The sequence below is a fragment of the Athene cunicularia genome, assembly GCF_003259725.1.
Source record: "Athene cunicularia isolate RWA chromosome 2 unlocalized genomic scaffold, athCun1 chr2_part1, whole genome shotgun sequence".
In the NCBI taxonomy this organism is placed as follows: domain Eukaryota; kingdom Metazoa; phylum Chordata; class Aves; order Strigiformes; family Strigidae; genus Athene; species Athene cunicularia.
In genome coordinates this window covers 91,316,217-91,337,005 of record NW_020799095.1, presented here as the reverse complement: position 1 = coordinate 91,337,005, position 20,789 = coordinate 91,316,217, and the positions used below count along the sequence as shown (strand labels likewise).

Sequence of the window (20,789 nt, the reverse complement as noted above, 5' to 3'; positions counted from 1 at the left end):
ATAAGAGACAGGCCGTGGTGCGGTCTGCACCCGCGCAGGCAGGGAGACGTGGCTTCTGGCGTGGTTCGCTCTAGCTTGAGTGCTTTTTGCTGTTCAAACCGAACTTTTTCTTCCTTTCCCCTGCTTTGCTGAAGGTCATTGTAGCGTAAGTGTGGATGAGCTTGAGAAGTTGTGCAGTTGGCAGTGAGTGACAACGCACGTGACTGCAGGAGCTTTGTAAGCAGTTCTTAGAAGTGGTAAAAAAACACTTATAGCCGTGTTCCTTTTACTCTGCGTACATCACTCAGCAGTCTCCGAGTCACGATCACCTGCATTTTCACGACCTTGCGTTTTTCAGCGTGGTTTTTTTGTCATCTGTAGGGAGTTAGTGGACTTTCAGGGGACATATCAGATTGCCCTAAGAAAAGCGAGTTCCCGTAAATAGTGTAGCAGTTTTCAAATACACTTCTAAAGAGGTACGCATCTCCAGTGGAAAAGATCGTTAGACCCAAACTAACTGTTTTAGATGGCCTTTGAGGGACAGGTTATCATTTTGTTTAATTTGACTTGTTAGGTCAGGTTTCCTGTTGCTCCTTCAAATAATCTGGCCTGTAAACCGCAATGTTCATCTTAAATGTAGTGTTTGTTAAGAAGAAAGAAAAGGGAAAAGCATTTAGTTTGTGATCCGTACGCTGTAGCTGGTGGTGATCTCAGAATTCATGTAGTTAGAGTTTTAATTCTTGTTTTCATGTACCCTCTTTGTGTAGTCATGATGCACACTTGCAAGACCTTGGGTTTGTCATGTATTCAGATTCATCTTATATCATCCTCAGCATGATGGTAACATCTAGGGAGTAGTAAATAATGGGAATCCAAAAGCAATCCAAAAGGGTAATAGTGGCAAGAATGATTTGCTGATGGTGCAAAACAATAATAGACTAACATATAATTTAAACATTGGATGTAATTTGCTGTGATTCTTACCTTAATAATCTAAAGGTGTGGCCTACGAAGACCGTAAATTTTCTTTTTCCTTTCCTATATCAGAACATGAGTAATCAAAATGTTTGCATAAGGCTGGAGCTTTGGATGTTGGGATCTATATTTTTCCCAGGTCACACCTCTTCATGAAAGATGAAGACAATTACAGGCTTCAGTTTGGTCTCCTGCAATCTCCTAGACTATTCACAGCAAGTTACATTCATCACAGAAGTAACATTACAGTCATTCCACCCTTATTTCATAAATTATTTCAGCATGGACATATAATCAGATTGTAGCTTTTATATATAAAATATGGAGCCTGGCAGTAATTGCATAATCCATACATTTTAAAAAAAGTCAAATGCACTGATGTGACAGCATGATGATGGACTGTGACTTTTTCAGTATGTTCAAACATGTCAGTTTTATTAGCATTTTGGGAAATGTAATTCAAACGACCTGAGTTAAAGCCTTTACTATCATTCTTGTGTAGGAACTGTTGTATAGTAACAACATCAAAGATTTTGAATTTATTTACATGAAAGTTTTCTTTGTTAGACTTTTTTTTTTTTAAACTTGAGCTGTGTTGTCTCCTTTTATAGAAAAACATTACTTGGAAAAAGAACGTGTGTGAAGCAGATGTCAGTAACAATTCTCTATTAAAACCAATCTTTTGTAATGAAGGACAGCATTTTTGTGTTAGTGTGCACAACACTGAGCAAAACATTCCTCTGCTTTGCCTAATTTTTTTAAATCTTTTGAAATTATACAGACTTGTGGTTTTGTGCATGAGCTAAAATTTACAGAGAGACTGACATATGAAATGTGGTTGAACTGGAATTGTTGAGCAGCTCCTACATTTGAATTTCCTAAGATGGTTTAGAATTTAAATATGCTCTTTGTTGGGGAAACGAAAAAGCTGCATTGGATGGATGACCCCATTGCTCAAATAAAAACGTTGGTTTAAGATACGTTTGGCCTAGTCATTCATGGATTCATAATTAATGCCACACTATTATGGTGCATGTTAGAATTACTGTGTTCACTTTCTAGATTGCGCATCCTGGAGTATAGGTTATTCTTTTGAAAGCTCATCACCAAATGGAGCTTGAGGGGGGAAGATGAGATGATGTGATTCAACAGATACAGTGACTGCTATTCTTTCAGTGACTTTTTCTTTTTTACGAGGGTTGTGGTGGTGGGGAAGAAGAGCTGCTCCGTTGTTCACAGTGAGCCATGAGGCGTAGTGGTCTCTGCTCTCTGGTTTGTATTATAGAAGGAGTCCGGCAGAAACGATACTTCCATTTTAACAGATTAATAGTCAGCAGCTGATTAGCAGAGCACTCCTGGTTATTCTTCTACCCCAGAAAAGTATCGTTTTGTGTCAGCCTTGCTAGCTCGGCGTAGTACAGCTGCCCAGCGCTGCTGCTGCTGCCTGAGGTGCGGCTGCATATGGTGCCTGGCCTTCAGCTGCACAGGCATGGAAGTGCCGCTCCCCCAGGAAACAGCTTGAGTAGAAGGAGCAAAACAAACGGCAATGGTTCTTGGTGGACGCAAATCTGTGTAGGAAGTGAGCAGTGCCTGCCTCCCTGGTTATGGTTAGTGCTAATAAGAGGCATGGAATTAACCGTGGATCTCTTGGAGGGAATGAGTTGGGAGTAGGGCTGCATGGGAGGTGATATTGCAAACCACTTCAGCGTTGCCTGGCTCAGGGTGTCAAAATTCACTTGAGGTCTCTGATGACGTCTGAGTGGTTTAATCTTTGGTCTCTCTGCCTTTACAGTGGACATTCTTATGGCATTACACAAAAGTATATGAAAGTTTAAAGGGAATACACGTATGCCTACTTTCCTTCTAAACTGGGTGCTTTTTTAATTTTTGTCATTTTGGACTGTGCTAATACATAAGCTTAAAGTGTGTATTAGCCTGTGTGTATAAAGCCAGTGAAGAAGCAAAAACTGTAAGGAGGTGGTTCTTGTAATCTCTTAATTTTTCACCTGCAGAAATTCCAAAGGCGTCTTTTGCTTTGCAGAAAGAAGTTGTATGTTTAAAATGGGGGAACTATACCAGCCTTGCTGCTCTGCAACTATGAATTCTAGTGATCGTATTTCTGCCTTCTGCTGGTGAGGGGTCTGTAGTTAACAGAAGAGTCTATAGCCCATCTTAGATGTTCATGTTAATGCACATGGAAGTTTTCTTATTTTACTTAATTTCAGTTCTTCAGCATTTGAAGGTGAGAGAAGATTGTGTTCCAAACATATAAAACAGTAGCAATCTGTAGCTTTAGAGCAGAAGGAAGTCCAGTTACCTTCTTTCCTCAATATGAAAAGGAAAATTACAGTAAGTGCAGGGCAATTCACATGCTTTTATACAAAGAAATAACCCAAGTGCATTTAGAAACAGACAGTAATGATGTTCCAAAAGTAAAATTCTTGTTTACATGACTCACCACTGCTTTCCCATCCTGCATTAGCAGAATTGTTGATTGCTGATTTTTTGCTTTGTTTTGTTTTGGTTGGTTTGTTCAACAGCAGGCTGACCTTTTTTCTGAGTGTCTGGCCTACTACTGAACTACTGTCTGTAGCAGTATGGGTTATATTTAACTGGGCTGGGAGGCTGTGAATGTTCTTAGTTTCATTTGGTCTTTAGTGGTAAAGGCATAAATTTTATTTGCTTCTGCCCTTCCGAGTCTAAAAATACAAGCTGTTACATGTGTGTGTGGCATACGTAATGGTCAAGGAGGAGGCATGCAGAGTACTTAGGGTAGGCATTATTTCAGTGTATACATCTGGGTGTATACATCTCTATAGATTACTGTTCTGCTACAAACATATATATATAGATGCTTTCCTGCATGGTATTTCTTTGTCTCATTATAGTTAAAAAGAAAGTTTCATGCTGTCCTTAGCCCCATCTTTGGTATTTCAAAAGTTTCTTAAAATACAGATAAAAAGATTTTAAAAATACATACAACTATTAAAATTTGCTGCAATTATGAGGTGTAGCAAAATTCATTGAGTAATAATACTGAGTCATCAATTTATATAGAGATCGTTGTTTTATGTGATATTTTAATTATGGAATCCATTCAGTTACATAGTATACAAGTATTTCTGTAGGAAACATTCCATCAAGAGCTTTGAAAAGTGTGGAGGTCCTGACAAAAATTCTAATTTAAGCAAAGACAGAAACAAACTGTTCTACTGTTATTTGGATGGCCTATGGCCTTGAGAGTTCTGGTGTGGCTTTATACTTCTGTGCATGTGAGTTCTCTCAAGGCAGGTTTTCAAGCTTGGTTTTGCTGTGGAAGAGCCTGTGGCCTGCACCCATTTCCATTCAGTGGCTTAGTGTTTGGGTTTGTTTGCTTTTGATAAGTTAGTAGAACATGTTTGCTATAAACATTTGCTATAAATGTTTGAGATAGTCCACTCAGAGTTGGTTTTAAGACACGCCTTAGCAGGAGGAGGCTTGCTTACTTTACCTGTACCAGTGGTATGTTGCATGTTGCCACCACCCACTTCTGTTCTCAAGGGAAAAGTGTGAACAGGGGTGACCTAGTGGGCTTGGCTCACCTGAGGAAGCACGACACTTGCTGCTCATGTGCTGCCGGGGGCTTCAGTTCGTCTGGAAAGCACTGTGCTGGCTGTAAGGTGTGAGTGCTGCAGTCAAGTCACATGCCTGCAGTATGCCCAGAGCCTGCTGGATGTGCTGGGTTTCCTGCTTGTGTTCTGTACCCATGTAGGAAGTTCTGCATTGTCAAAAAACCTCAGACTTCGTGATGCATGGGGTGTGGGCACTAAGCTCAAGGCTTCTGAGGAGCGTGCCTTGATGTTCATGTGATGCCCAGTGTACGTGCCCATATTTATCCAACCAAGAGCACTTTTGTATTTTGCAGTCCCATGTGGTCTGTTAATAAGGAGAAAGAAATGCCTATTAGGTGCTTGTCTTCCGTTGAATGTTTAAGTGAAATCTTACGTTATGTTTCAGCTGGATTGTTCCAAGTACTTGGGAGAAGGATAGGAAACTCCAGAAATTCAGTAAAGACAACATGTGTTCTCCTAGATCCTTTCTGTGTAACATGGATGTATTGACATTGGATTTGGGACACTGGGTATGCAGCAAGGACAGCAGTTTTCCTGGTATTTTGTTTTCTGTTTGATGTGTTACTTTTGTCTTCTTCGCTTTCTGTTTTCAGTGCCAGTGAAGGCTGTTTCTTTCCATGCTCCCCATGGGAGGCAAACCTAGATTTACCTTACTCTTTAAAGGGAAAGGGGTTCTTGCCTTATGTCGTATAAATTGTTGATAGGATATATATTTCTGAAAAGTCAAAATGGAAAAATAAAAAATCTAAAAGCATCTATAAGCTGCAGTTTGTTTATTTTGGCAGCTCCAGAATAAAGTACGATGAATACTAAAGATTACTAGTTTAGCATGTGTATCCTTTAATGGACACAGCCTGTTTTTTTTTTTTTTTTTTTTTGGATTGGATGCAGTGCTAGCATAATATCAAAGTTCAGAGATACAGTATATAAAAATGTTTTCTGGATGTTGCTTTCAAAATCTGCCAACTTATTTTCTATTGTTTTGAGTTTTATTGGTACAATGGACTGATTTGAATTGCATTTGGGTTTTCCTCCTGTTGTTCACATTTTCATTTTAAATTATTTACAAGTCTGAGGCTTGGAGATGAGAGCCTAATGAATGCTTTTAAAAATAAAACCTTCTTCTTTAGGCATGTTTTGCTTCATGTTTTGAATTTGTAACTCAAACCTTAATGAATAGTTTCCTAGTTACTCTCATTATAGAATTTATGAGCTGTCCTATTTACAGTTTTTACCTATATAATGGAAGGATAATTCCTGTTTACCTTAAACAAACTGATCTTGTTAACAAGCTTAAACTGCTAATTAGGGCTAATACGACAATAAATACTATCTCAAAGCTTTTAACAATATGAAGATGCAATATTTAGGTTTTGGGTCTTTTCCTGTTTCATTCAATGTAAAAAAACAGAATGTTGTGGTTTTTGATATCTCATATACATATCAGGTTAATAGTAAGTATTTTAGGGAAAAACAGTGGCCTGTTGGTTCTTACAGGAATAAGGTTCACTTCTATCCTGCATTTAGGGTGATACGTTGGTGCCCACATACTATGATGTTGCTGTAGGCCTCGTTGTTCAAGGCTTCGGATAGATGGCAGACAAGTGAAAGAACCCTGATGACTTCATGTAAATGTGTACGTGGTGTTTTGTTAACAGTTAAGTTATTCTGCTGAAAAAAATAGTAGGACTAGCAGTAGTTGCTTTGTTTTGAGTGTACATTAATGTAATTTAATCAGGAAGGAAAGAAAACCTGGGACTAGAATTTGATGTCATTTACCTGACTATAAATCGGAATATCTCCATTTAGTTTAACAGAATTTTTTCAATTTGAGTCAAAATGATCAAAATCAGAACCTGACACATGCTCTCTATCTCATAATTCGTGCATAGAAAACCAAAGGAATAAAATTGGATTATTTTTTTTGACCAAATTTTACCCCAAAGAGCAGAGGTTGGGTTTTGAGCAGAGGTTTTGTATCATAATACAGTGTTGTTGGTATCAGGAACTTTGCAGACATGTATGAAAAAACTTTTTTTTTTAGTTGTTTTTGATTAGATTTTAATTGCCAAAGATACAGGCTTGTCAATTTGAGAGCCATTCTACATCTAGATCGCTTGAAAATTCTTGACAAATATTTCTTTAACTTGTTTGTGCCTCTGATTATATCTGCAGAGAGTTGTACTAGGCTTTGTTCCCTGTCTAATTTCCTTTGTATCACTCAAGGAGTTTGTAATAGGGATGGTAACCTGAGGAAGGAAGGAGAGGAAGAGTCTGAAGAGAAAGTTGAAGTAGGTTTGATGTTGGAGGCGTCCCTTCTGCTGCTCCAAGCAGATGAGACATAAGGAGCTCCTTCTCTCAAAATGCAAGAATCCTTCTTGGTCACAAGGTTATTAGCTACAAGAAACAGTTGTTCGGAGAGGACAAGTTAAAACCTGACAGTATGTTTTGCTAGCTTTGTTTAGGCTAGCTACTCTGTTTCCATTTCCAGATAAAAAATATGCTGAGCTTTGCAGGTGGAGCTTGACTTGCAGGAATAACTTCTCTTTCTCTTCATTCATATTATCATGATTTCACAGAATCACAGAATCATCTAGGTTGGAAAAGACCTTGAAGATCATCCAGTCCAACCATTAACCTAACACTGACTGTTCCCAACCACACCATATCCCTCAGCACTATGTCAACTCTACTCTTAAACACCTCCAGGGATGGGGACTCCACCACTTCCCTGGGCAGCCCATTCCAACACCTAACAACTCGTTCTGTAAAGAAATGCTTCCTAATATCTAGTCTAAACCTTCCCTGGCACAACTTGAGGCCATTACCTCTTATTGCCTATTACTTGGTTAAAGAGACTCATCCCCAGCTCTCTGCAACCTCCTTTCAGGGAGCTGTAGAGGGCGATGAGGTCTCCCCTCAGCCTCCTCTTCTCCAGACTAAACACCCCCAGTTCCCTCAGCCGCTCCCCGTACGACCTGTGCTCCAGACCCTGCACCAGCTCCGTTGCCCTTCTCTGGACACGCTCGAATCATTCAATGTCCTTTTTGTAGTGAGGGGCCCAAAACTGAACACAGGAATCGAGGGGCGGCCTCACCAGTGCTGAGTCCAGGGGTCAGATCCCTCCCCTGTCCCTGCTGGCCACGCTATTGCTGACACAAGCCAGGATGCCATTGGCCTTCTTGGCCCCCTGGGCACACTGCTGGCTCCTGTTCAGCCGGCTGTCAATCAGCACCCCCAGGTCCCTCTGTGACTGGCAGCTCTCCAGCCACTCCTCCCCAAGCCTGTAGCGCTGCTGGGGTCTGTTGTGGCCCAAGGGCAGCCCCCGGCATTTGGCCTTATTGAAACTCCTCCAGTTGGGCTCAGCCCATGGCTCCAGCCTGTCCAGGTCTCTCTGCAGAGCCTCCCTGCCCTCGAGCAGATCAACACTCCCACCCAACTTGGTGTCACCTGTAAACTGTCTGAGGGTGCACTCGATCCCCTCGTCTAGATCATCAATAAAGATGTTAAACAGGAGTGGCCCCAACACCGAGCTCTGGGGAACACCACTCGTGACCGGCCGCCAACTGGATTTAACTCCGTTCACCACAACTCTTTGGGCCCGGCCATCCAGACAGTTTTTTACCCAGCGAAGCATGTGCCCATCCAAGCCGCGAGCAGGCAGTTTTGCCAGGAGAATGCTGAGGGAAACGGTGTCAAAGTCAAGGTAAACAACATCCACAGCCTTTCCCCCATCCAATAAGCAGGTCGCCCTGTCCTAGAAGGAGATCAGGTTTGTCAGGCAGGACCTGCCTTTCATAAACCCATGCTGACTGGACCTGAGCATCTGGCTGTCCCACATGTGTTGTGTGATGGTACTCAGGATGAGCTGCTCCATCAGCTTCCTGGGCACTGAAGTCAAGCTGACAGGCCTGGAATTTCACGGATCACCCTTCCGACCCTTCTTATAGATGGGCGTCACATTGGCCAATTTTCAATCTGTTGGGACCTCCCCAGTCAGCCAGGACTGCTGGTCAATGATGGAAAGTAGCTTGGCAAGCACCCCAGCCAGCTCCTTCAGCACCCTTGGGTGTATCCCATCTGGTCCCATAGACTTGTGTGTGTCTGTGTGATGCAGCATGTCACTGTCTGTCTCCTGGATTGCACGGGGGGGGTCATTCTCCCAGTCTCTGTCTTCTGGCTGAGGAGGCTGGATTCCCTCAATACAACTAGTCTTACTATTAAAGACTGAGGCAAGGTATTAAGCACCTCAGCCTTTTCTTCATCGCTTGTTACCATGTTTCCTTCTGTGTCTAGCAGGGGATGGTGGCTCTCCTGGTCTTTTTTTCACTGTTGACATAGAAACATTTAAGATGTTGCTGGTTTCAGTAAAGTGTATGTTGAAGTACAGTGTTGAATAAACTTTTTGTTTTGTCAGAGAATGGGTACCTTTATTTGTATGCAAATGGTATATACCATATGAGGGCATAGACTTATGAGGAGGCAGCACACAGGCAGAGGTTACACCAACTACTGTAGGTGGAGAAGTAGGCAGGCTTTCAGGCACACAAGCCCATCTTCAGACCTGCTACTGATACCAAGAGAATTATAATATACTTGAAATGAAAACAAAGTTAATCTCTGAAGTTTATACTTAAATGTTATATGGAAGTGCAGGAATGTAAGGAGTGTTTCTTTTTATGGGGTCAAATAATACACATTTGTTATAAGTATTCAAATATCATTATACTTCTAATTACAGAATTTTGAGTGATATCTAACTGACAATGCTGAGAAAACTTCAACTGATGTCACTGTGGTCATGGTTTTAGTTCAGTTTTATTTTTTAATTATTTTTCATCCTTGTAAGTTACGTTTCTAAGATCAATGGTATCTGTTTTGGGAGAGGATGAATACTTCACATAATCTTTAAATTTTGTTAGAATAAACCACCTAGAAAGCACAGGAAAAAAAAAGAATGGTATATTCCCTAAAATAAAATTGCAGTACGAATTTTACTTTATAAAAGAAGATGTTCATAGTGCTGGAATTGTCTAAACCATCAGAATTGCCAAGCATAAATAATTACATAATTTCACACTTTGCAGTGAAGTCAGACCCTGATTAAGAAGTTGACAGCCTAAGGGAGTCCGCTCTTTGACAGTGATGTCTGTATTCCCTAAATTTGTCGAGATAGCATCTAGGAAAACAAACTGAGTTGTAAACACTTTGCTTTGAGTGAGAACCGTTATTGACAAAGGGAGAATATTCTTTAAAAAGTTTTTGTACTTTAAATGTGCAGATATTTAAGCTTTCCTCCTTTCATCTAGTATAGATTTTTCTGATACTAAGTCTTCTCACTGTCTTGGCCCTCACTGTCTTTCAGTATGTTTGATATTCATATTTCTTTTTTATTCCTTCTTCCTTGCTGTGCTTTTTTTCTTCCTTTTCTTAAACAAATAGATAATATGGTGATACAAAGTCTAATAGGAAAAAGGCATTGTTTAACTCAGTTGGGGTACTACTAATCCAGTCACCAAATGTAACCATAACACAGCATGCACTTTAATTATTAAATATAATGGAAACTTTGCATTTTAAATCTAGAGCTATAAACCACTTGTTTGAAAGTGCACAGTTCAGCATGATGATTTTCGCTTGTAGTGAATTACAGGGCAGTATTCTTTGATCAGTTATTACAAGTTGAAGATTAGTAGCGTTCAGTGCTTGTGTTAATTTTGAGAATACATATAGGAGTCACTGCAGGTCAGACTGAAGCTCAGTTGTGTATATTTTCAATGATTTAGTGAGTTGGCTGGATAAAGCAATGTATAGATAATACAGTTACGTCAGTCATTCCAAATAGGGGTAATTTAAAGGCACATTTTCAGAACTAGTACTGCCCCAAATTCCAGTACTTAAAAAATATGCATTATTATTGAATGCCATATTGTTGAGGTTTTGCTTTTAGATATTTATTTGAATAGTTCTACGAAGTGTTCCTAATGCTCTTTCAATGTCCTTCCACTAAGTAACAGCTGGCAGGTAGAACAACTAGTAAATGTTTGTTCATGTTTGTTCAATACGTGGTTTTGTAATGAATACTTTTTAACCATAAATTCTAATAAATAGAATTAATTCAAATAGAAATAATCTTATTGTCTATATGCTTTCTAACATAAATAAAAATACTCTTAGAGTGAATGTGGATTTTACTGAATCATCATGAAGACTTAGTAAGCCCTGCATGAGGGGTGCAGGCTTGAAGATCTGCTGTTTCTAGAACTAGGGGACATCATGTTATCGAGCAGCTCTGGTAGGTTTAGAGGAGGAGGCTTTGCTTAGGTGTCTTCTTCAGGATGCTGGGACAGCTGGCATGCCATAGGTGCAAGAACAAGGCTTCTCAGATTTGTGAGAGGTTAATAGTATGGTATTTGTTTTGCAGAGTCAGTATCTTGTTTCTTATGTCCAGGCTGCTAAACGTGGCAGTTCTCCTTTTTTGGGTTTAGGACTTGTGCTCACTGGCTTTCTCCTCTAGTTGAGAAGGCTCTCCCATGTGGATTGAGTGGGAGCTGGTTTTTTTCTCCTCTGTGTATTGTATGTGAGATACCAGTATGTAACTCAGGACTCCAGATCTCACTTTCTGATCAGATATTTTAAAGCTTGTCATTGAGCAGTTCAGTAGTGCCTGACATTCCTGGTAAATACGGTCTTAAGTGATTTTTGGAGTGTTGAATTTTGGGAATTGAGTGCAGATTTCTGTTCCATAGGGGCACCTAAACCCTTGGAGCATTCTTGTTGCCTGGTTCAGCCTTTCCTTTTCCTTCAACTTTTTTCCTGTTGATGATCTGGGATAAATTCCATAAAACTGGTCTTGTGGTTTAGGCCCAGTTGACTGCAAAGCACCACATGGCTGCTCGCTCATTGCTGCCCGCCTGCCCCTGTTGGGATGGGGAGGAGAATCGGAAGAAAAAAGGTAAAATCTGGTGGGCTGAGGTAAGGACAGTTTAATAGAACAACACAGGAAGAGAAGAAAAAAACCCAAAAAAAACAGTAACAATGCTAATAAAAGAATATACAAAGTGAGTGATGCGCAATGCAATTGCTCACTACCCAGAACCTCACGATCAGCCCCTTTCCAAGCAGAGATCTGTCCTGGCTTTGCCCCCTTCCAGCTTCTTGTGAAAATTAACTCTATCCCAGCTGAACCCAGGACATTATCCACCCCTTATTCTACACCATCTATGTCATGCCCAGATCCTACACTTTTCAATTATTTACCACCACTTTTTTTCCCGTCCTTGATATATATATATGGGTATATATACACACACAGATGTCATTCCCTTAGTCTATGGGTCCTCCCGCTAATGTGTCTGTTGAGTTTACCTAATTCCTGACTTTGGGGCTCCATCTGTCATACCAGTCTTTCAGGGCAGGAGAGATGGTGTGTGATGTTGGATTGGTGCATACTGCATCTGGAGCTCATGGGTGGGATGTTTGGTGTGGCCCATGCTCATGATCTGTGGGTTGTAAATGTTGATCTTGCAGAAGTTGCTGGGCAATGGTTCAGCATTGAACTGCTGAAGTCAGTTCAAATTCCATCACCGCTGAACTTTGCTTGATTTCATCAAAGTCCATCCTTCATCGATTTGGGTGATTCTCACTGCAATACCATTGATACGGCACACAGCAACTGCAGTGGTGATGACATACAGTGGCAGGGCTATTTTGCAATTAACATCATACAGTTTAATTCACTGGCTATTTTCATCCAAAATCAAATCCCTTTGAGGTACATATTGAACTTACTTGTCTGTACATATCAAACTTCCCCGTCCTCCCACATCACCCACCAAGTACGCTCAGGTCCTTGAGCCAAAACAATCCTATGGACGAGTTTGCCTTTGCCTGAGGCAGGAATAACCCAGACTGTCTTCCCCATATTCTTCATATGCACTGTGGGAACTTTATCCCCTTCTACAGTGCGTGGGAAGTTTTGATTGGGCAGGGCCAGCTCAATTGGTAGATCCTCTAGTGTTTACTAACCAGGTGGCTTTTGCTGAATGTGTATCCCAGTGTTTGGAGGTCCCACCCCCGTTGCTCTCAGTGTAGTTTTTAGCAGTCCATTGTATCATTCAGTTTTCCCAGAGGCTGGTGCATGATGGGGGATGTGATATACCAGCTCAGTGCCATGCCCTTTGGCCCAGGTGTTGTGAGGTTGTTTCAGAAATGAGTCCTGTTATCTGACTCAGTTCTTTCTAGGGTTCCATGTCACCATAAGACTTGTCTTTCAAGTCCTGGGCAGTGGCATGGGGCACTGGGTATGTCTCCACCCATCTAGTGGTTGCTTCCACCATTGTAAGCACATGGCGCTTGCCTTGGTGGGTTTGTGGGAGTGTGATATAGTCAAGCTGCCAGGCCTCCCCATATTTATATTTCAGCCATTGTCCTACAGACCAAAGAGGCTTTAGCTGCTTGGCTTGCTTGATTCCAGGTTTCGCATTCATGGACAACCTGTGCAATAGTGTTCATGGTCAAGTCTAGCCCTTGATCCCTAGATATGTTGCATCTCTTTCTTGAAGGTCTGAGGTGTCATAGGCCCATTGAGCTGTAAATAATTCACTGTTATGTTGCCAGTCCAAATCCACCTGGGCTACTTCAATCTTAGCAGCCTAATCCACCTGCTGATAGTTTTGATATTCTTCAGTGGCCCAGCTCTCGGGTACACGGCCATCTACATGATGTACTCTTACAACCAGGTTCCCTAGCTGAACAGTAGTATCTTGTCATAATTCAGCAGCCCAGATGGATTTGCCTGTGCTGCCAGTTGCTCTGCTTCCATTGCTGCAGCCACCCCCACAGGGCATTTGTCCCTGTCCATGGGTCAGTATAGAGACAGAGCACTGGCCATTTCCATCAGTCAGCGATGTCTAAAGCCCGCTGGATGGCTTTCACTTCTGCAAATTGGCTGGATTCACCTTCTTCAGTGGTTTCTGTGACTTGTCATGTAGGACTCCATACAGCAGCCTTCCACCTCTGATGCTTTCCTACAGTGCAACAGGACCCATCAGTGAACAAGGCATATTGTTTTCATTATCTGACAGTTTATTATACAATGGAGCCTCTTCAGCATGTGTCACCTCCTTCTCTGGTGATATTCCAAAATCTTTGCCTTCTGGCCAGTCCATGATCACTTCCAGAATTCCTGCACAACTGGGATTTCCTATTCAAGCTTACTGTGTGGTCAGTGCGACCCATTTACTCCATGTGGCATCAGCTGCATGATGTGTACAGGAGACCCTCCCTTTAATCATCCATCCCAGCATCTGCAGTCAGGGTGCCAGGAGGAGCTGTGCTTCAGTACCAACCACTTCCGAAGCAGCTCAAACCCCTTCATATGCTGCCAAGATCTCCTTTTCAGTTGGAGTGTAGCAGTCCTTGATTCCTCTGTATCCCCAACTCCAAAACCCCGAGGGTCAGACTTGGGTCTCCCCTGGTGCTTTCTGCCAGAGACTCCAAGTAGGGCCATTCTCCCTGACTGCAGTGTGGAGCGTATTTTTTACATCTTGTCCTGCCTGGACTGGCCCAAGGCTACAGCATGAACAGTCTCCCGTTTAATTTGTTCAAAGGCTTGTTGTTCCTCAGGGCCCCATGTGAAATAATTTTTCTTCTGAGTCACTTCATAGAGAGGACTTAAAATCAGACTGTAGTTTGGGATATGCATTCTCCAAAAATCCACAGACATAGGAAAGATTGTATTTCCTTTTTGCTAGCTGGTGGAGACATAGCTGCTGTCTTGTTGATCACATCCAGTGGAATCTGATGACACCCATCTTGCCATTTTATTCCTAAAACCCGGATCTCCTGTGAAGGTCCCTTGACTTTATTTTATGTCAAAACCAGCCTTCAGAAGGATTTGAACTATTTTCTTCCCTGTCTCAAAAACTTCTTCTGTTGTGTTGCCCCATATGATAATGTCATCAGTGTATTGCAGGTATTCTGGAGCTTCACCCTGTTCCATTGCAGTCTGGATCAGCCCATGGCAAATGGGAGGGCTGTGTTTCCACCCTGAGGTGGTCTGTTCCAGGTGCACTGGATGTTTCTCCAAGTGAAAGCAAACTGTGGCACTCACTCTGCTGCCAAAGGGATTGAGAAAAATGCATTATTGATATCAGCTGAGGTGTACCACTTGGTTGCCTTTGACTGCAGTTCTCGTTGAAGTTCTAGCATATCTGGTACAGCAGCACTCAGTGGTGACGTGACTTCATTCAGGCTACGGTAGCCTACTGTTGGTCTCCATTCTCCATTAGACTTTCGCATTGGCCGTATGGGACTGTCAAAGGATGAGCGAGTTTTGCTGATCGCCCCTTGGCTCTCCAGTCGACTAATCAGCTTATGGATGGCAACTGGGGAGTCTCAGTTGGTGCAATATTGCTGCTGGTGCACTGTTGTGGTAGTGATTGGCACCCATTGTTCTTCAACCCTCAGCAACCCCACAACAGAAGGATCCTCTGAGAGACTGGGCAAACAACTGTTTAATTTCCTCTGTCTCTAAGGCAGCTATACCAAAGGCCCACCAATACCCTTTTGGGTGCTTGAAATACCCTCTCCTGAGGTGGTCTGTGCCAAGGATGCACGGAGCCTCTGGGCCAGTCACAGTGGGGTGCTTTTGCCACTCATTCCCAGTCAGGCTTACTTCTGCCTCCAGTACAGTTAGCTGTTGGGATCCCTCTGTCACTCCAGAAATACAGATGGGTTTGTCCCCTTTATAGCTTGATGGCATTAGGGTACACTGTGCACCAGTGTGTCCACCAGAGCCTTATACGCTTGTGGATCTGACATGCCAGGCCATCGAATCCACACAGTCCAGTAAACCTGGTTGTCCCCTTCTTCCACCTGGCTGGAGGCATGGCCCTTCTAGTCCTGGTTACATTATTTGTTACTCACTCTTTGTAAACGAGAACTAGAAGTCCCTTCAAAAGGATCAGAAGTGACATCAGCCCTTGTACTTTGTTTGGGGAACTGCCTCCTGGAAACTGGAGTGGCATCTTTACAGGAAGGACCCTTCTTTGTGATAGTTTTTTCTTTCAACTCATGTTCCCTGTTTTCCCAACATCAGTGCAGCCAGGTAATAATGTGTTCACCTTGATGGCAGCTGAAATCTTTTCGCATATCTCACAGCTCGCTCAGGGATAGGGATCGGGTGATTCTCTCTTGTTCTGTCTCTTCCTCCTGTTCTCATGATGATCCTGGTTCATCTTCATCCCTCTCTAAGCGAACTGAGGTTTTTTGGTATTTCTTCTTCTGTATAGATGTGACTGGTACTGGCACAGAATGGTTCTCTGGTTCAGCTGCTTTGCCTGTCACTGGGGCTTGAGTAGCCACAGTGCTTGTCATTGGGTTGGTGTAGCTGCAGTGCTTGTTGGGTCTGTTCTCCCTCCCTTTGCCCTGAGGGTGCTGGATATTATCAAGCAGTGTTCAGTAGATACTGGCCAGGGCCCAGCACAGTGCGATAATTTGTACCTCTTTGGAAAAGTCACAGCATTTTCCTTTCAAATATTCCATCACTTTATCAGGGTCCTGTACTTGTTCCAAACCACTGAGAGAGAGAATTTCTCTAGATATCTACCCATATTGTCTCATGTGCCATGCCACCCAGGACTATCCAGTCCTGGGGCATACTGCTGCGTGGCATTCTGAAAAAATTTGTGTAACCCTAAACAAGACCTGAGACCCATTCAGGATACATAACACTACGAGCATGCTGGCTTGAACATCCCAAGGATGTTCAGAATTCTCAAAAACTGTTGTAATTAGCCTGAAGGAGAAAGTATCCCTCTTCCCCACAGATTGGGTGCAATTGCTAATAAATTCTGAGAGGAAGCGCTCAAGGGACAGGAATGACAACAATGCCTCATACAAATACCAGCTTTACCTCATGACCAGTGATGTAATCATCTCGTAAGTCAACATTACCCAGTTCAACAAAATGGTAGTCCTGTTCTCTCCAGAGAACAGGTATCACCAGAGGTGATAAACATTACCACAGGGAATACATAGTGTGTATAAGGATTTACATAACCCCACCACATGAATAAACGAACCGATGTTGTGACCAGCAACTATTTTAATAATACAACAAATATGTATTTACAAATTTGGTTTAACAGGCTCTGGTAAGATTTTTTGCCATTATCTCAACCCTTGGTCTCCACGCTGCGTGCCAAAAAGGACTGTCATGGTTTAGGCTCAGCAGGCTGCAAAGCACCACAGGGCCACTCACTCACTGCTGACACCTTGCCCACGGTGGGATCGGAGGAAGAATTGAAAGAAAAAAGGTACAACCCCATGGGTCGAGATAAGGACAGCTTAATAGAACAACAGAAGGGAAGAAAATGATAACAAAACAATACAAATAAAAGAATATAGAAAGTGAGTGATGCACAATGCAGTTGTTCACCACCCTGTAACCCAGTCTAGCCCCTTTCCAAGCTGAGATCTGGCCTCCATGCCCAGCCAGCTCCTCCACTTATATATAGAGCATGAGGTCAGCATGGTGTCCCAATATCCCCTTGGCTAGTTCAGGTCACCTGGCCTGGCTGTGCTACCTTCCAGCTTCTTGTGAAAATTAACCCTACCCTAGCCGAACCTAGGACAACTGGTACCTGATTTTACAATTTCAACCTTTACTGTTGAGTCTGGTTGTTCTAAGGATGTGTTTGTCATAGAGCACCAATGTTCTCATTCTTTCTCTTTTTCCTCACTATTAATCTCTGTTGCAAATCAAATTATGATATCAAAACAATTATGATACTAATGTCTACTAGATCTTTAAAATTCATACTTTGTAGTTATTTTTCCTCATGTACCTTTTTTGAGTGTGTGGCAGGAGGGCGTGTAGGTATCATCTTTCTACTGTGGGTTTTTTTGTTTATACATACTTTGGAAATATCTTCTACTGTCTGTGTGTGCTGGATTAATTTAGTTCAGCAAAGGATCTCCATGTGAAGGCTACTGTTTAACTATGATCACCTGCAAGCCTGAGTCGCTGTAGAGAACCAATGAATTTGTAAACATTACTCATATGTATTGTCCTGGGAATGGGTTGCAAACTATGTACACATGACAAACTATGTACACATTGGCCACATGAACTGTAGTTAAAGAATTGCTAAGAGAGAGCCTTTTCTGATGAATAAAGGTAGTTACAGAGTAAATAAAGTCTACATTTGAACCCAAGGCCTTGGTGGTTTCCTCTAAATGAAAGAATTGGGCAGCTGGGGCAGCTGTGAGCATCTCTGGACATCAGGTCTTTGCCAGCTTCCTTTGCAGCCCTGAGGCAGTGACAGCCGGCACCCACCCAGCATAGCTTGGTTGTTGCTCCTGCCCGCTTGACCAGTTCACCAGCTGTGTTGTGAGAACCCAAGCAGGGTTTTGCTCCATTTCCACTTCTTTCTATTGCTTTCAGACCGTAAAATGGGGGCTCTGAAAATGAAGGCACATTTTGCTTTTGTCCTTTTTGTTGTGCTCTAAGGGAAAGCTGACAAAAAGCTACTGGTAGGAGGAGATAGCCTAGGTTGTAGCTTACACTTTACAGTCATAGGTTGCTTGTCTCTTGTTGACTTATTTCATGCTTCATTTTAGAATCTACCTTCTTATGTATGAATTGTTGTCCATGATGTATTAAATAAAGCCCTTTTTATACCCTTTGATCCTTTGGCTTCCGTGAATTTCTGATGCTTTTTGGCTGCCTTTTATCATTCTATTGCAGTTTTCATTTCACTACATGTTGTCCAGTCTCCAGTTCCTAAATTCTCAAGACTTGGGTCTTTTAATTGGGAAAAGCCCATTTTTACATATTATTTTGTCTATTGTTCATTTTTAAGATGTGCTGGTTTGTTTTGTCTTGTCTTTTCTCCAATGCTGACAGCTTCGTGCTGTTCTTACTCATTTTCAGTTTGTCCCATTCCCAGTTGTACAGATGACTCCAGGAAATAGAAGTAAGCTAGGGAGGTTTTTCCTTCCCAGTCTGCCAGCCTGAACCTGGCCCAGGTCAGGCGCAGCTGGAGGTCAGTACCTGGCACACATCTTCCCAGGGGCTGCAGTGCAGCCAGCTGACCCTCTCCCACCACTTTCTCCAGGTGGAAGATGGGTCTGAATTATAGCAGATGGCCCTTATTTACAGATTTATGTGGCTAAGCATTGAAGTTTTTAGTATGATTGCTTTTTTCCTTCTCTCACGTCCTTTCTTGCCTTCCTCCTAGAACAGGTTTGTTTTGTTTTTTTTTTTTTTTTCTTTAAATTTGTAAAAGGAAAAGTATACCAACTATAAGTATCAAGTGAAATTTTACAGCTGAGTTATAAATTCCAAAAACTAGGGGGTTTATAATGGAAATGCTTATGGGGGAGAGGGGAGGGTGTGCTATAATACATATGTAACCTTTTTTCCCTCTCTTTAGTGAATAGACCGTTTAAACTAAATTAAGTAAAGGATATAAATTCTGTTGTTTCATTTTTTAATAGTTCATGGCTGATTTTATAGATAAAAATTACATTTAACAATAAATATGAAGAAGAATTTATACAGCCTGTTCTAGTTTGATATGGAACAGCAAATCCATTTCTCTGTAGCTGTAAAGAAAATTCATTATAATGTCTTTGATTGTAAGAGATGGCTTCATTGTGATTAGTTACACTGATAATAAAACAACCTTTTTACAAATGGCACAAGATACATGAGTTCTCATGTGTCTGCCTTTTAATAGCATTGAATTTGTGCATTTGCTACCTTTATTCTGTAATCCTTTTTTCATTTATAATTGGGCACTTTTAAAATCTACAAGTTATTAAAAATAGTGTAATATAACAATTTTTCTTTTGAAGCATTCTGGAGAAGGCATTATTAATGCAGCTAAGCATTCTTAATTGTGGAGTTTTCAAAATAAAACCTTATTTTAATTACAAAAATGTGGTTTTATGTAATTTTGTTCAATTCTGAATAAGAAATTTTGGGGGTAAAATAGTGAAATCTGGATATCTGACATTGCTTAAAAATGATTTGGAAAGTACCTAAAGAAATATCTTGATTTTCAAATGCACTGTACCTATTGATTTCAGTTGGATTTAGACGTTTGTAGGTATAAGAGTAATTTAAAACACAGGTAGTGGCATTTAGGATGCCTACTAAGCAATTGAGAGTCCAAGCATATACATTGGGGGGGGGCAGATTTTGTGAGGAATCCATAGCTGTTGAAGGAGTATTTATTTTTTTCCAGTGCTCATGCATCTAAGAATATTTAGATCTCCTTGGCACAGTAGTGTAGAATGAGTTTGATGAGAAAAGTATAATGGTTGTAATAAGGACCTTTGCATGTTTATATTGCTTTGATTTGTGCTGTTACAGTGTTTAACCAGTATATTTTTTTTGTATTGTTTGGTTTATAGGAATAATATCAGATATTAGACTCTGGAAAATTGCTGCATATGCTACAAAATGATATCTTAAATTTTAAAATGGAATTACAGGGCTACTCTTAGAAGTGAATTCCTTTCCTGCTTCATATAAAAGCAAAAGAATTTTGTGCTTTAGAATGAGGAAGACTGCAGAGCCAACAAAACTGAAGTTGTATTTGATCATCAAATATTTATGGAATTTACCGGAAAGGGAAAATCTGAATTATAGTGCTTGAGGAAAATAGGATGTAATGCTCAAGTCTTCTGGAAAATACAAGGTGAAACAGTACACTTAACATTAGGTTTCACTATAAAGGACATAAACCAGTATTTTTGCTCCTGTTATCTGTAAGCTTTAATTTTAGACTGTTGTCTCTTTTCCATTGATGATTACAGCTAGAAAAACTGTAGCAGTTATTAAAAGTGTTTTCCCAGGATGAATACCAGGAAAACGAGCACTGATGACTGAAATACAGGACTAAATACTCTTTTTACGACCTGAGAGAAAAATGGGCTATGCTGGCATCCTTTGCTGTAGGAAGCAGCTCATTTGGCTCTCAGTCCGCTTTCTGTGCCCACATTGCTCCATCAGAGGAATGGACTGGGGCTGCGATTTAGGCTGCTCGGTCAGCTGAGAGCGCAGCGCTGGAACTCTGCCCTGTCTGAGGTGGGGAAATCTGACTTTGTGTCCTGGCTGTGCTCTGCTGTGATAAATTGCCACACAGGTCACCCACAAGGGTGAGCTTGTGGTCCCTCAGATCCTGGGGACGTTTGAGCTGAGCAATAAGC

The 20,789-nt window shown here is 41.5% G+C and overlaps 1 protein-coding gene across 1 annotated transcript in view; it reads left to right on the top strand.

The window, feature by feature from the left end:
• Window positions 1–38: 38 nt before the first annotated feature.
• Window positions 39–20,789, top strand: part of ZNF407 (zinc finger protein 407) — a 348,274-nt gene continuing 327,523 nt past the window's right edge. Inside the window, exon 1 of the mRNA XM_026842626.1 lies at window positions 39–216. The gene's annotated coding sequence lies outside the window, so the exon portion shown is untranslated. The remainder of the gene's footprint in view (window positions 217–20,789) is intronic.